The 8,180-nt window shown below is 35.4% G+C and overlaps 1 pseudogene; it reads right to left on the bottom strand.

Annotated features, from left to right (window-relative positions):
- Nucleotides 1-624: 624 nt before the first annotated feature.
- LOC102470363 (high mobility group protein B2 pseudogene) lies at nt 625-1,309 on the bottom strand (annotated as a pseudogene).
- Between the last annotated feature and the right edge of the window lie 6,871 nt (nt 1,310-8,180).

Raw genomic sequence — 8,180 nt, 5'->3', positions numbered from 1 at the left:
GAAGAAAGAAAGGAGAAAGAAAGGAAGGAAGAAAGAAAGAGAAAAAGAAAGGAAAGAAAAAGAGCTATAAACATTGCTGAGTTTGACCAAAACATGCAGTAAAGTTAATGGCCAGAAGACAGGTTGGCAAACTATCGCCTTTAGGACAAATTCAGTTCACCACCTGGTTTTGTACAGCCAAGTTAAAATGGATTTTACATTTTAAAAATTATTTTATGCACATGTTTCTATTATACCCCTTAGAGCATATTTCTTTTTTTTAGAAATAATACACAAAATTGAAAAAAAAAAAAAACACAAAATTCAACATCCTAAAAAACCCAAAATTTACTATTGATACCAATTCCTATGAGTGTGCTGTACTACCATACACAAGTCAAGAAATTAAACCATTAAATATGAAGGAACATTCAACATCAGAAGCTATAAAATCTAACTGTATGTAGTAGCCCCTCAAAAAGCTACAACCTGCATTCTTAAAAAAGTATTTTCTCTACAAAGAATCTTATCAGCTATACAAAAATTTGTACAGTTTTTATACTGAAGCTAATATTGAGCCGCACTTGAATTCACATTCTTAGCAAAACAATTGCCTGAGCACACACACACATTCCACACACATCATTACAGGACAGCCATTTCTTCTTCATCTTCGTCTTCGTCCTCCTCATCTTCTTCCTCTTCCTCCTCCTCTTCCTCATCTTCTGGTTCCTTCTTCTTCTTTGAGCCTGTTGGCCTGCTGGAGCCCTTCTTTCCTGCTTCACTTTTGCCCTTGGCACGGTATGCAGCAATATCCTTCTCATATTTCTCCTTTAGTTTAGCCACTTTCTGTTCATATGGCTGTTTATCTTTGGCTGACTGTTCAGACCACATTTCACCCAATTTTTTTGCAGTATCCCCAGTGGACAGGCCTGGGTGTTCACTTTTGATCTTTGGGCAATGTTCAGAGCAAACAGGAAGAAGGCAGATGGACGCCTTTTTGGAGCATTGGGATCCTTTTTCTTTCCCTTCTTATCACCTTTGGGAGGGACGTAATTCTTCATCTCCCGTCATAACGAGCTTTGTCACTTTTTGCCATATCTTCAAACTTAGACTTTTCCTTTGCAGACATGGTCTTCCATCTCTCCGAACATTTCTTGGAGAATTCGGCAAAATTGACCAAAGAGTCTGGGTATTTCTTCTTGTGCTCTTCCTGGCAGGTCTGCACGAAGAAGGCATACAAGAACATTTTGTCCCTCGGCTTGTTGGGGTCTCCTTTGCCCATGGTGACAGACGGCGTCTACCTGGTGTGAGCTCTCCTCAGAGTCCCGCAGCGCGGCCGGATCTCAGAGCATATTTCTTTTTTAAAGTTTTTTATTTAAAAAATTTGCATTTAATCACTGTACATCTTTACAGTGTACAAAATGGTTTTTCCCAGCATGAATACAGTGCACATCGGTTAAGTCAAAGACATTACCAAATACATTATCATAAACAGAAAATTTTTCATTTTCATGTCTGTTAATTTTTTCCCTGATCCTCACTCTCCCATCCCCCATTTCCCACCTCTCCTATACTATCTCTGGTATCTAGTTACCCTACCTGCTATTATGCCTTCCAATCTTTCAATTTCTGCCATAGAATGCAGACATTTGGTGTATATTAAGTGGGGACATACACTGCCCATCTTTTATAGTCTGACTTGCTTTGCTTAGCATTAAATTGTCCATATCCATCCACTTTCTATCAAATGTCAGGGTCTTGTTGTTTATGGCTAAATAGTATTCCATAGTGTATATGTGCCACATTTGTTAAATCTAGTCATCTGTTCTTGGACATTTGTGTTGATTCCATGTCCTAGCAATTGTAAATAATGCTGCAATAAACATGGATGGGCAAATGTTTTTCCCGCTGAGTGTATTCCTATCTTTTGTGTAGATACCCAGGAATGGAAATGATGGTTTATGTGGTAGTTCTATTTGTGGGTCTTTGAGGAATCTCCATATTGTTCTCCACAGTGACTGTACTAATTTACATTCCTACCAACAGTCTGGGAGGGTTTCCTTTTCACTGCAGCCTCACCGGCACTTACTCTTCATTTTTAAATCTTAGCCATTCTGGCTGTGGTTAAGTGGTATATCATTGTGATTTTGATTTTAATTTCCCTTATGATAAGAGATGTTGAGCATTTTTTTTCATATGCTTTTTGGCCATTTGTATGTATTCCTCGGAGAGTTGTCTTTTCAGTTCATTTGCCCAGGTTTTAATTGGAGTTTTAATTTTTTTTGATAAGCTACTTGAATTCTCTGTATAATCTGGTTGTCATTCCCTTATCTGAATCATAGCTTACAAATATATTTTTCCATTCTGAGGGTTGTCGCTTCAGTGTAGTTATTGTTTATTTTGCTGTGCAGAAGCCTTTTAGCCTGATGTAGTCCCACTTGTCTATTTCTGGGATTATTGCCTGTGCTTTGGGGGTCTTATTTAAGAAGTCTTTGTCTACTCCAAAGACTCCAAGAGGTTTTCCCTGTCTTTTTTCACCAGTATTTTTATAGTTGGAGGTTTTACATTTAGCTCTTTGATCCATATTGAGTTTGTTTTTGTTAACGGTAAGAGGTAAGGATCCAGTTTCATTTTTATGCAGGTGGCTACCCAATTTTTTCAGCACCATTTGCTGAAGAGATTTTATTTTCTCCACTGGATTGTCTTGTGTCCTTTGTCAAAGATCAGGGGGCTGTATGTCTCAGGGTTTATTTCTAGATTCTCTTTTTTTTTCCATTGGTTTACATGCCTGTTTTTTTATCAGTACCATGCTGTTTTGATTATCACAGTTTTGTAATATATTTTGAGGACAGGAAGTAAGATACCTATTTTATTCTTTTTGTACAGTATTGCTTTGGCTATATGGGACCTTTTATGATTCCAGACAAATTTTATTATTATTATTTTTTATTCCTGTGAAGACTGTGTCTGGTAATTTCATTGGAATTGCATTGAATTTGTAAACTAATTTGGGTAGGATTGACATTTTGATTATATTAATTCTTCCAGTCCAGGAACATGGGATGTCTTTCCATTTTTACATATCATTTTCAATTTCTTTTTTAAGCTTTTTAAAAATAATTTTCCTTGATGAATTGTTGTATTTCTTTGGTTAGGTTTATTCCTAGGTATCTCTCTGTGTGTGTGAGTGTATGTGTGTGTGTGATTGTGTGTGTGTGTCTATTGTAAATGAGATTGCTTTCTTCAATTCTAATGCAGCCTGTTCATTGTTGATATTTTAAAATTCTGTAGATTTTTGTATGTGGATTTTGTATACTGCCACTTTACTGTATTCACTAGTCACTTCTAGGAGTTGAATTTATTATTATTATTATTCATAAATCACTTCTAGGAGTTGGTTTTTTTTGTGTGTGTATGGATTCTTTTGGGTTTTCTATGTATATAATTATGTCATCTGCAAGTAGAGATAATTTCATCTCTTCCTATTTGAGTGCCTTTTTCTTATTTCTTCTTTTTAAAAAATAATTATTTTATTTAACTTTATTTATTTACTTACTTATTTTAATTTGACGAGAGAGAGAGAGAGAGAGAGAGAGAGAGAGCGAGCTGCCAGTTCTGGGACTGAACCACAGTTAGCTATGTGGGAATTCAGTGCCCTTAACCATTATGCCACCAGCTGGTCCCCCTATTTGAATGCCCTTTATTTTACTCTCTTGTCTGATTGCATTGACTAGTACTTTCAGTACTATGTTGAAAAAGAGGAGGAAAAGTGGGCCATCTTGTCTTACTCCAGTTTTTCATAGAAAAGCTTTGAGCTTTTCCCCATTCAATATGATGTTGGGTTTGGGCTTGTCATATATGGATTTTATGGTGATGAGAAATGTCCCTACTATGCTGACTTTTGCTCAGAGTCTTAATCATGAAAGAATGTTGTATTTTATCTAATTCTTTATTTTTCTGCACTGATTGGTATGATCATATGGTTTTTTAATATTTCTTTCTATTAATGTGATGTATTATATTTATTGTCTTGCATATGTTGAACCACCTTTGCATCCCTGGAATAAAGCCTACTTAATCATGGGGTATAATCTTTTTAATATGTTGTTGGATATAATTTGCTCATAGCTTGTTGAGGATTTTTGCATGTTTTGCTTAGGGATATAAGTCTGTAGTTTTCTTTTATGCTAGATCCTTGCCTAGTTTGGGGGTAAAGGTGATAGAGACTTCATAGAATGAATTTGAGTGGGCTCCTTCCTTTTGGATCTTTAGAAATAGTTTGAGAATAATTTGAATGAACTTTTCTTTAAATGTTTTGTAAAATTCAGAATTGAAGCCATCAGGACCTGGGCTTTTCTTTGTTTTGAGTGACTATTTATTTATTTTTTAATTTTTATTTTTATTTACTTTTTTGCTGCAGGGTGCGTGTGCTCGCCAGAGAGACAGAAAGACAGAAAGTGAGAAATCACCCCCCAGGGGGGATGGCCATGCTGCAATCCCTTCTCCTCCATTCTCCTTTCGGGATCTTGGGCATGCACGCTCATGCACCTGGCGTGAGTTTAAGCCACTGGGTCTGAGACTCGAACCACCTTTGACTACATGGGAGTCCAGTGACATAGCCATTACACTAACTGCTGGTCCCTTGGGTGACTATAACTGATTCAATCTCATTGCTTGTTATTGGTCTATATTTCTTCCTGGTTAAATCTTGGTAAATTATATGTGTCCAGAAATTTGTCCAGCTCATCTAGGTTTTCTTGTTTATTGCTATATAGTCACTCATGGTATTTTCTTATGATCTTTAGTATTTCTGTTATGTCTGTTGTAATATTGCCTGCTTCATTTCTGATTTTATCTGGTTTCTTTCTTAGTCTATCTAGTGGTGTGTCAATTTTGTTTACCTTTTCAATGAACCAGCTTTTTCTTTTATTTTCTGTATAGTTCTTTTATTCTCTATTTCATTTATTTTTGCTCAAATTTTTATTATTATTCTCATTATTATTATTTCTTTTCTCTTGGTTTGTTTTTGTTTTTGTTTTTGTTTTTGGTGGTAGTGTTGTTCTTTCCAGTTCTCTGAGATTCGTTGTTAGGTTGTCTATTCGCCACCTTTCTATTTTTTTTTTTCTTGTGAACACTAATTGTTACGAAGATCCCCTTATGATATTTTATGCTATGCCCCATAAGTTATGAAATCTCATGCATTTATTATCATGGGTTTCAATAAATCTTTTGATTTCAGTCTTAATTTATTCAGTGGTTGTGAACTCACTCACTATGTATTCCAGTGTTGGGTACATAGATATTTATAAGTGTTTTATCTTCTTGATGAATAGTTTCTACATATTTGAGTATTTTTAGTGTTCCTTCTGTAGTTTATTTACAATTCCACTGTGGTCAGAAAAGATGCTGAAGAGTTTTTATATGTTTGAGTTTGTAAAGGCTTGTTTTGTGCCCTATCATGTGGTTGATATCTGAAAATGTTCTATGTGTGTGTGGGGGGGTAAGAAAATGTGTATTTTGTGGTTGTTGGGTGTAATAGTCTATAGATGTCTGTGAAGTCATTTTTATTTATAGTATCATCATTTAGATGCTGTATCTCTTTGGGGTTTTTTCTTTCTCATTCTTTCTTTCTTTCTTCTTTCCTTCTTTCTCTTTCTTTGTTTCTTTCTTTTTTGTCTAGATGATCTGTCCAAAGAAGACAGCAGCAGTCCCAAGTGATTAGAGATCCCAAATTACTAGTGTGTTGCAATCTATCTCTCCCTTTAGATCTACAATTTGTCATGTATTTGGGCCCTCCAGTATTGGGTACACAGATACTTATGGGTGATATATCTTCTTGATGAATTATACAACACAGTGTCCTTCTTTGTCTCTTCTTACAGTTTTTGTCTTGAAATCCATTTGTCTGATATCAGTATCATGATCCCAGCCTTTTTTTTTTGGTTTCCATTTGCATGGAATATCTCTTTCCAGCCATTAATTTTCAGTCTATGTATGTCTTTACCTGTGAGGTGTGTTTTTGCAAGCAGAAGATAGAGGGTTCTTGTTATTTTAATCCATTCAGTCACTCTGTGTCTTTTAGTTGAAGAATTTAATCAATTAACATTCAATGTTATTATTGATATTTTCAGGCTTATTCCTGCTATTATGTTAGCCATTTTCTTGGTTCTTTTGTGCTCTCTTACTTCTAATTGTCTTTTTTTAGTTTGCCTGGTATAATACTTTCTTCTGAGTTTTACAAATCTGGCTATGACATGCCTTGGAAAGGATCATTTTATGTTGAATCTATTTGACATTCTTTGTGCCTGAATCTGGATGTGTGAATGTCTCTCTAGATTTGGAAAGTTTTCAGTAGTATTTTGTAAAAAAAAGTTTCATATGCCTTTACCTATTTCTTTACCTTCTGGAATATCCGTTACATGGATTTGGCCATTTAATGATGTCTATGCTTTCTCTTATGTTGCACTCATGTTTAATAGTTATTTTCCTATCCTTTCCAGTGACTTAGATTATATCAGAGATTTTGTCTTCAAGATCAGAAATGATTTCTTCTGTGTGGTCTAATCTGTTGATACTTTCCAGGGAACCTTTGATTTCTTGTATTATATTCTTCATCTCCAGAAGTGCTGTTCGATTCTTTTTTTTAAGAATATCTATCTAGTTATGGACTTCTGTCAAGTTGTGGAATGATTTTCTCATCTCCTGGAACTGGTTATCTCTTTTCTCTTGCAACACGTTTAGTTTTATTCTGATGAATCTGAATTCTTTTTCTGACATTTCATTTTTTGTGTTTTAGCTATTGTTGGTGAGGAATTATTGTGTTCCCTTGAAGGACAAATATTTCCTGCTTTTCTCATATTTTGTGGGGTTCTATTTTAATCTTTAGGTATCTGGTGAAATACTCACTTCTTCCTAATTTTTTTGGAGTAGGTTTGGGTAGCTGTATACTCCTGTACTTACCTATGGTGTGTAGTAACTATGTGCCATTTTCTCTGTTCTTCTGTGGGTGGGAGAGCTGGACTTCATGGTGAGAGTTTTGAGGTACAGATTTTCAGAGAGGGTTTTCTCTCCTTTCTTACCTGTGGAGGGGAATTGGGAGGAAGTTTCTTCCTTATCTATCTGTATGCAGTTGGTTCTGTTCCCATTCACTCTGGTCTCAATGTAGTTAGGGGCTGAGCAGTGGAGACAGAACTTCAGGAAGTAGCAGAAATCATGTGCTGCTCTACATGGTGTGTGGAACTGTGGGTGGCCCTTTCCAGGTCTCGATGCTGTTGGAAAAGTCCTGAATTGTAAAGGGGCGCCGCTTGGTGGAGGCTTACATTCCTGAGACTTCTTCAGTGTGCCCTGAAAGTCTGTGGTGGCAGCAAGGCCAAGCCATTGGAGGGGGTGACCAAACCACTGGAGTGGGCCTCAGAAGCACTGTGAAGAGCCTATGTTATAAAGAAACACAGCCCAGTGGGGTCTCACACTCCTGAGGCTTCTTTCCCAGTATTGTAAAAGCATGCAGTGTCTTTTCTTATATTTAAATGGTTGAAATAAATAAATGAAAGAACTAATATTTTATGACACTTGAAAATTCCATGAAATTCAAATGTTATTTTCCATAAGTTTTACTGTAACACAACTACATCCACTCATTTATATATGTTTGTGGATGCTTTGCATTGAAATGGTAGAGTAATTGCACAGAGGCCATATAGCCAATAAAACCATAAATATTTAATATGTGGCCTTTTATAGAAAAAAAATGACCAATTCCTCAGCTAGAATGAGGAATGGATATTTAGTTTTTATTAGATAGCTAGAGTTTATCAGTTAACATCTTTAAATCCAGAATTTGGAATGACTGGGGAAGAATGAATGAGAATTTAAATATCTTTTCTACTAATTTATTATTCAATAAAAAATTTTACATGTGAGTTTAATTGCAAGTATTTATTCAGAAACTCCTATTATCTTTATTTCCAAGAAACTCACAGAGGTGGAACATCAGATAGTAATTTGGAAATTGAAATACAAAATTGAAAGTATTTTTTACTCTAGTTTTTGGTCTCCTGTAACATGATTATTAAATACCCATCTGGAATAGAGCTAAAGAAGAGGAAAAGTAAAAGCCTGTTACAATATTGAGCCATAATGAGAGAATAAGAAAGTGTTTTGGATATTAAAAATTTGACTGCTAATATTAAATGTTCAGC

This window comes from Tupaia chinensis, unplaced genomic scaffold (assembly GCF_000334495.1).
Source record: "Tupaia chinensis unplaced genomic scaffold, TupChi_1.0 Scaffold000706_1, whole genome shotgun sequence".
Classification (NCBI taxonomy): Eukaryota; Metazoa; Chordata; class Mammalia; order Scandentia; family Tupaiidae; genus Tupaia; species Tupaia belangeri.
The sequence above is the reverse complement of the archived record's forward strand: the minus strand, read 5'-3'. Positions and strand labels throughout refer to the sequence as shown.